This window comes from Cupressus sempervirens, chromosome 9, assembly GCF_028749045.1.
Source record: "Cupressus sempervirens isolate cs-2001-9-10 chromosome 9, ASM2874904v1, whole genome shotgun sequence".
In the NCBI taxonomy this organism is placed as follows: domain Eukaryota; kingdom Viridiplantae; phylum Streptophyta; class Pinopsida; order Cupressales; family Cupressaceae; genus Cupressus; species Cupressus sempervirens.
The window spans coordinates 536650911-536658868 of record NC_143126.1 but is presented as its reverse complement, the minus strand read 5'-3'; the positions used below and the strand labels follow the sequence as shown (position 1 = coordinate 536658868).

At 35.8% G+C, this 7958-nt stretch overlaps 1 non-coding gene across 1 annotated transcript; it reads left to right on the top strand.

The window, feature by feature from the left end:
* Nucleotides 1-4213: 4213 nt before the first annotated feature.
* On the top strand, nucleotides 4214-4532 carry LOC149539718 (signal recognition particle RNA). The gene has a single exon (XR_016356627.1).
* The last annotated feature ends 3426 nt before the right edge of the window (nucleotides 4533-7958 follow it).

Below are 7958 nucleotides of genomic sequence, written 5' to 3'. Positions count from 1 at the left end.
TAAATATTTCATTGTCTTATATACCAAAAAAATGACTATACAATTTAATATAAGTAAATTGTTTGAAGCGTTGATCTAAAACAATGTCTTATATGATGCACACCAAAAGAATAATTTTCTTTGTTTTTATAATTTGTAGCATGAAATGAGAAGGGACAATATATGGTTTTTAGATTTTGTACACTTGAGTAAGAACGAACTACGTATGTTTCTAGAATTTGTACAAACAATGTAGCTTGCACAATTTAATTTGGTTTTGGGTTTTTGTATACTTTTGTAGTACAAGAAGGAATATAAATTTAGATAACTAATGGTTCAAATTTGCTTCGTAAATATTTGTTGTAAGCTTTATATGTGCTTATAGATTTTGATATCGTTGCTCTCTCATATATGTATAGAATTAATCTCAAAGGATGTAGTTGGGTTGACAATAACTTGTAATTCATCTTAACTTCTTTCACGAGATCAAATCTAAGCACAAAATATAATGAGTTAAAAATGAAAAAAATTGGTCTCCTCCTATGGTTCTTAAATACACAATTGATGTGATGAGTAGGTTAACATCTAATTGAAAAGAACACCTTACTTCCAAGAGAAATTGAGTATAGATGAAAAATGGGGCAATACTGTAATTTACCAAATGATTATTTGTATAATATCAAAACCATAAAAAAGTAATTAGTTTTGGTCAAAATGAGAGATGTTATTGAATAGATGCCATATTTAAGAGATAAATTGTGAAAAGCTAATAAGAAAACATTAGTTGGTTTTAAAACTATTATATACAATACTTCGTTGCGAAGAGTTATTATTCTTTACAACATTACAAACAACTTCAACATGTTTGAGCTTTGCTATTGCTGGAAATTTGTGAAACTTGTTAAAATTGTCAATGGAGTAGTTGCTTGAGGATGCCAGTATTTTAAATGCTCTTCATAACTTTGCCAATAGTAATCAAGCACATTCAAATTACATTGGCTATTTGGACTACTTGGAGAAATGTGCAAAGTAAATTGATTATTATTACTATTGAGTATCCATAAGGCATAAATTTCCCTTTCCATCAATAATTTGGAATGATTTAAAAATATACACCAAATTTTGAAACCCTTCAAATTTTCTTCATTTGTTACTTTGGGTTCATTTGGTAACTTTTATCACAGTTTTAAGTTGTAATCTATGGAAAATCAAGATTTTGTTTCACAACCTTGTAAAGGCTTAACCAACATTTTGTATATTGAATTTGAGAACACGACAAGTGGGGAAATAGGTGTAACTTTTGACTACAAGTACATGTGACCAATTTCAAATTATTGTTACAATATTCACACATTCAGCTAGCTAGATAATGAGTCGAATATCAAAGCTTAAACTTTGGTTAGTCAAAAATTGGGCCAATAATTGGCTATAAGTGGGGACACTGGCTATAAAGGACGTAGCATGAATCTAGAGTCTCAACAAGATCATTAGTGTGGTATCGATTTGTAAAAGAGTCATAAAGGAGAGACAATAAGAGGGACTAATTGGAGAAATTATAGGCAAGGAAAAAATGGAACACATGACAAAAACTTCTACTCAAGATATATACTTGAGGTAGGTATACCTATTGCAAGGGACTCAAAAATGGTCACAGAAAGCTATTTAAAGGTTGAGAGGACTAGGTTTGAATAAGAAGAAACAAATCCACATATTAGACAACCTCGATACAATTTGTGGTACAAAGAAATGTATGCTAAATATAAATTTCAAAAATTGTCTTTGGATATTAGCTTCCTTAGGTTTGCCTAGAGAAAAACATTCATCTAGAAATAGAAGATTCATGTAGACACTATTGTCCTAGTGGAAGTCGTCACTTGAAGTTCCCAAACATTGATTTAGAAAACAAATATCAAGCAAGTTGATTTCATTTTTAGACCTTCATTCTTTGTTTCATCGTTGGTACAATTCATAGAAGCATTTCTTGATGTGGGATTGTCTAATTGGTCAAAATATTTGAAAAAGTGGATCGATTTGAACTTTGAATGCTCCACACGATACAAATCATACTTTCGTCAAGATAGATACTTTTTTGGCACATCTTTATGGTTTTCATCTTCAACCCATTCAACGACATCAATATGGTCAACTACATTATCTTGACGAACTTATTCTTCTCCGTGGTACTCTTTACAAAATGCACCTTGGTAACAGTTGTTATAGGCTAGCCAATAAGAAATCCCTTGAGGGCTATGTAGAGGAAACTCCATTTCCCTTTGAACTATAGTTCTATATTTTGCCTGTATGAATGTTTAGAGAAGACTTATTGATGATTCATCTTCGTATATTAACAAACTTTAACTTTTTTATTTAGTAAGCGTGTCTATAATACTTGAGACCCTTCAATTTTTCTTCATTTGTTATTTTGGGTTCATTTTGTAACTTTTAATCATAGTTTTAAATTGTAATCTATGAAAAATCAAGATTTTGTTTCACAACCTTGTAAAGGCTTAACCAACATTTTTTATATTGAATTTGAGAACACAACAAGTGGGGAAATAGGTGCAACTTTTGACTATAAGTACATGTGACCAATTTCAAATTATTGTTACAACATTCACACATTCAACTAGCTAGATAATAAGTCGAACATTAAAGCTTAAATTTTGGTTAGTCAAAATTTGGGCCAATAATTGGCTATAAGTGGGTACACTGGCTATAAAGGATGTAGCATGAATCTAGAGTCTCAACAAGATCATTAGTATGGTATTGATGTGTAAAAGAGTCATAAAGGAGAGACAACAAGAGTCATAAAGGAGAGACAACAAGAGGGACCGATTGGAGAAATTATAGGCAAGGAAAAAATGGAACACATGACAAAAAATTCTACCCGAGATATATACCTGAGGTAGGTATACCTATTGCAAGGGACTCAAAAATGGTCAAATAAAGCTATTTAAAGGTTGAGAGGACTAGGTTTGAATAAGAAGAAACAAATCCACAAATTAGACAACCTCGATACAATTTGTGGTGCAAAGAAATGTATGCTAAATATAAATTTAAAAAATTATCTTTGCATATTAGCTTCCTTAGGTTTGCCTAGAGAAAAACATTCATCCAGAAATAGAAGATTGATGTAGACACTATTGTCCTAGTGGAAGTCATCACTTGAAGTTCCCAAACATTGATTTAGAAAACAAATATCAAGCAAGCTGATTTCATTTTTAGACCCTCATTCTTTGCTTCATCGTTGGTACAATTCAAATAAGCATTTCTTGATGTGGGATTGTCAAATTGGTGAAAATATTTGAAAAAGTGGACCGGCTTGAACTTTGAATGTTCCACAAGATACAAATCATACTTTCGTCAAGATAGATTTTTTTGGCACATCTTTATGGTTTTCATCTTCAACCCATTCAACGACATCAATATGGTCAACTACATTATCTTGACTGACTTATTCTTCTTCCTGGTACTCTTTATGAAATGCACCCTGGTTACAGTTGTTGCAGGCCAGCCAATAAGAAATCCTCTAAGGGCTATGAGGGGAAACTCCATTGCCCTTTGAACTATAGTTCTATATTTTCCCTGTATGAAGGTTTAGAGAAGATTTATTGATGATTCATCTCCAGACTTTAACTTTTTTATTTAGTAAGCGCGTCTATAAGACTTTAGACAAAAGAAGATCACAGTTCATTTCATTTCATTCTATGAAATTCATATAAAACACTCTAGAGAGGTAGGAAGTAGGAAGCTTTGCTTAAGAAAGTTAAGGTTTTGTACTGTTGTTTAGGGGAGAGCTCAAGTAGTAAATGTCATGACATTTGTTTTCCTTTAATGTGCTTAGATTGGTATTACGGGCATCAGTAACCTCCTTAAATACACATTTAACACAAATTTAGCTGCATTTATCCTTTCAACATCCCCTTTACCGACAGTTCCCTTTTGATTACCATTGACATCCGTCCTTGTACAATTCTACCACACGCTTCAAGCTTTACTAACATCCTCTTTGTGAGGATTTATCTTATACGAAACTCTCTATGAAAGCAGAAGAGCAGATCTGTTCGCGTTTATGTGAATCATGGTTTTTTGAAATGGGAACATTGCAATTTAATTGTTGTGCAGAAGACGCAACAGCTGCGATGGCCTGAGCGGGAGACATATATTTGTCCCACACGTAGCAGAAAACTAATTAATCACTGATTTAAAATTGGAGAGTTTGAGCTCCATGGATGTCGAGCTCGGTAGTGTGGGCTTGTAACTCGAGTGGGGACGCACAAGGTGGAGGACCATGTGGGATTTGGTCGGAAGGAGGGAGAGATGCGTGGCATATGATTGTGGCGTGCTCTGCTCCAAGTAGAGAGTTTGCTGTCAGGCCATCCTTCGAAGGAGGGATGCGTTCTGTCTGGCAACGTAAGGCAGAGGGGACCGCGTGAGGCTGGTTTCACAGAGTAACGATTACCTCCTGCTCCTTACAGTGGAAGGACTACATGCCGCTTGCTCCTCTCTCCCTCTCATCCTCCTGGCCTGCCCATCCTCCAACCCTCACCTTTTACCCCCACTTTTCAATAATATTTGATATTTGATTTTAATTTTGTAATATATAAATAAAAGTTGATATATATATATATACACTTCAATTCATTATTTTACTCCCAATTTTCAATAATATTTGATTTCAATTTTCTGATATATATACACCTCAATTGATATTTGATCTATCCATTCAAGGAAATTTGTATGAAAGAATTTTCTTAATAAAATATATTATTTATTGTTACAATACTCATGAAGGAGTTTTTGTGTGAAGGAATTTTCTTAATAAAATATATTATTTCATGTTACAATACTCATAAAAGAGTTGTAGAATCTTCTATGTGAATATCAGATGCTAGATATCTCACACATACACTTGTTAGATCAATTTTCTTGTTCACACCAACAAACCCTTATTTGTAACTTAGGGAGGATTGAAGGAACAAATTAAAGGAAAAGATAGGTCAAAAAAGCTAAGTTTGATGAGGTACTCATTAAATAATATAACTCATGGAAGGAATATCATATTGGAAAGGATTAATATATTAAAAAGGTATGTTCATTACTGTCATTGATGTCAACATAATGAAGAGTTGGTAGAGTTGGTCTAGTTTTGTACCTAATGAAGAGAAGTGGTATATGTGTATGGGGAGAGAATTATTCATTGTTGGCATGATTGCCAACTTGATGTGTGCATGGAATGTGTTTGGTTTATGGAAACATGAAATATGCAAGAAATAACATTTGAAGTCTAGTATTGTATGTTCAACTATATGGTGGTAATGATAAGTCAACTTGTTGTATATCTAGAGGGTGATAAATATCAGAAGCTAGCACATGCAAGAAAGGGTATATAGAGGTTAATGAAGGGTACTCCCCTTTTAAATACTCCACACATGTTATGATACTAGTGATGAATGACACTCCGCTTCCACAAACTCAATGCATGCTATAAAACCACTTACTGAAAGGACACAACACCCTTACAAACTCATGACAAATTTTAAACAAAGAGATACTAAAAATTGATGGGGACAGAACCCAACAACCAGAATAGACACAATAGAAAGGGGAAATATATTAACTGAGAAAATAAGCTGGTACAAACAGTGCAGAGAAAATAAACTCAAAACATGCCCTGCGGGCTTACAATAGCATAAATCTGGAGAATATTTCTCCTTTTAGCGCCTCCTCTCAAGCTCCAATCCGAACTGCCTTTTACAATGCCAGAAATCTCCTTAAATAGACCCCAGAGGGTTAAGGACTAGGATTACATTCCAGAAAGTGCTAGTAGGCATCCACCGACAAAATAGAAGGTTCCGGAAGCTGCGTTAGAAGTCGGTGCAATTCTAGAAGAATCCAGAAACGGTAGCCGAACTTCCGGGAGGCATAACTTTTGAATCGTAACTCCGATTGACGAACCGTTTACATTTTTGGAAAGCTCTCGAAGCGCTCTATAGCCCTATGGACAGGCTTTGCTCGTCCCCCATTTTTTGACCCTTTTCGAGGTCATTTAATGCCCCAAACTTGACTTTGAAGCATTCTTAGGGGGTCTCCAAAACCCGAAAAACTGCAATAACTTTCAAACCGTGGGGCCTTTTGACCTGATTCTTTTTTTGGAATGCTTTAAATCTCGATTACATTCATCTGGACAAGTCACACCTTCTAGGTCACCAAAATGATGGTCAAATTGCATGCTCCTATTTTTTCAGGATTTTTAAATGCACTGATAGTTGAACTATGAGAGTTGGAACCTTTATTTGAGCCAAATGGGTATCCAAAAATGCAAAGACATAAAATAGAAACTAAGTCTAAGTACATTTTTTTGGGTGACACAGGATTGCCCTTATACCTCTGGATGCTCCTGCATCAGACACCCAGGGTAGATTGAAAGTGACCCTGTCACTTTATGGATGGTAGAGGAAATCCCAAATGGGAAACCTCAGCTGCTGAAATCCAAGTCGAGTCCTCGATTGGACGTCCTTTCCATTTGACCAAATACTCTTCATACTGCCTGTTTCTGGTACTCCTACCCACACGATGATCTAGAATGTCTTCTATCTCCTCCTTCTTAGAAGAAGGAATTGGACACGGCTCTAAAACCAGCTCCTCGTCTGCACCATCATCATGATACTCTGTCAAATCTGCAATGTTGAAAATGGGAGAAATGTGAATACCATCTGGCAGCTCCACCTCATATGCATTTCCTGAGTTATGTTTCTTCAAAATTTTGCAGGGGCCAAATTTTTTCATTTTCAGCTTGTTGTAGGTACCAACTGGAAATCTTTCTTTTCGTAAGTGCACCATGACTAGATCCCCTACTTGGAATTCCTTATGTCTTCTCCTTGCATCAGCCCTAGCTTTATACTCTTGATTCATCTTGATAATGTGTGCTTGAACCTCCTCATGTAGACGCTTGATGTGTTCAGCAAATTCCTCAGCTTCAGCACTTGTTCTCTCCCCTTGTTCTATCTTCCTCAATTCTGGTGCAGTCCTTGGGCTATTCCCATATACAATTTGAAATGGTGATTTTCCAGTACTCCTATTTACAGAGTTATTATAAGCAAACTCCGCCTGTGGTAGAATCAAATCCCATCCCTTGGGCTTATCCCCAACTAAACATCTCAGCAAATTGCCCAAACTTCTATTTACCACTTCTATTTGGCCATCAGTCTGTGGGTGATGCGTGGAACTGAATTTCAAGTCTGTTCTCAACTTCTTCCACAATGTCCTCCAGAAATACCCCACAAATTTAGTATCTCGGTCAGAAACTATACTTCTTGGAAGACCATGTAGTCTTACCACCTCTTTGAAAAACAAGTCTGCAATATGGACAACATCATGAGTTTTGTGGCATGGAATGAAATGTGCCATTTTGGAGAACCTATCAACCACCACGAATACTGAGTCATTACCCCTTTGTGTCCTTGGCAATCCAAGAACAAAATCCATACTTATGTCCTCCCATGGCCTTGATGGAACAGGCAATGGCTGATATAGGCCAGTATTTTGACTAAACCCCTTGGCAACTTGACAAACCTGGCAACTCTGTACAAACTTCTTCACATCCTGTGTAATTTGAGGCCAAAAATAATGTTCTCTAAGAATGGCAATGGTCTTATCCTGACCAAAATGTCCTGCCATCCCTCCACTATGTTTCTCCTTAATCAGATTTTCCCTCATGGAACTCCTTGGAATGCACAACTGACTACCTTTGAACAACATGCCATCCTGAATCAAATAGTCTAACCACTTGGTTCTATCTACAGCAACAGGTTCTTTACAAGCTTTCCATGCTTCAGCAAAATTAGGATCCTCGCGGTACAAATTCTTGAGTTCATCAAACCCAACTACTTCAACCTGCATTGTTGTAAGCAATAGCTGTCTCCTACTTAATGCATCTGCAACCCTGTTAGATTTTCCACTTCTATGCTTCAACACAA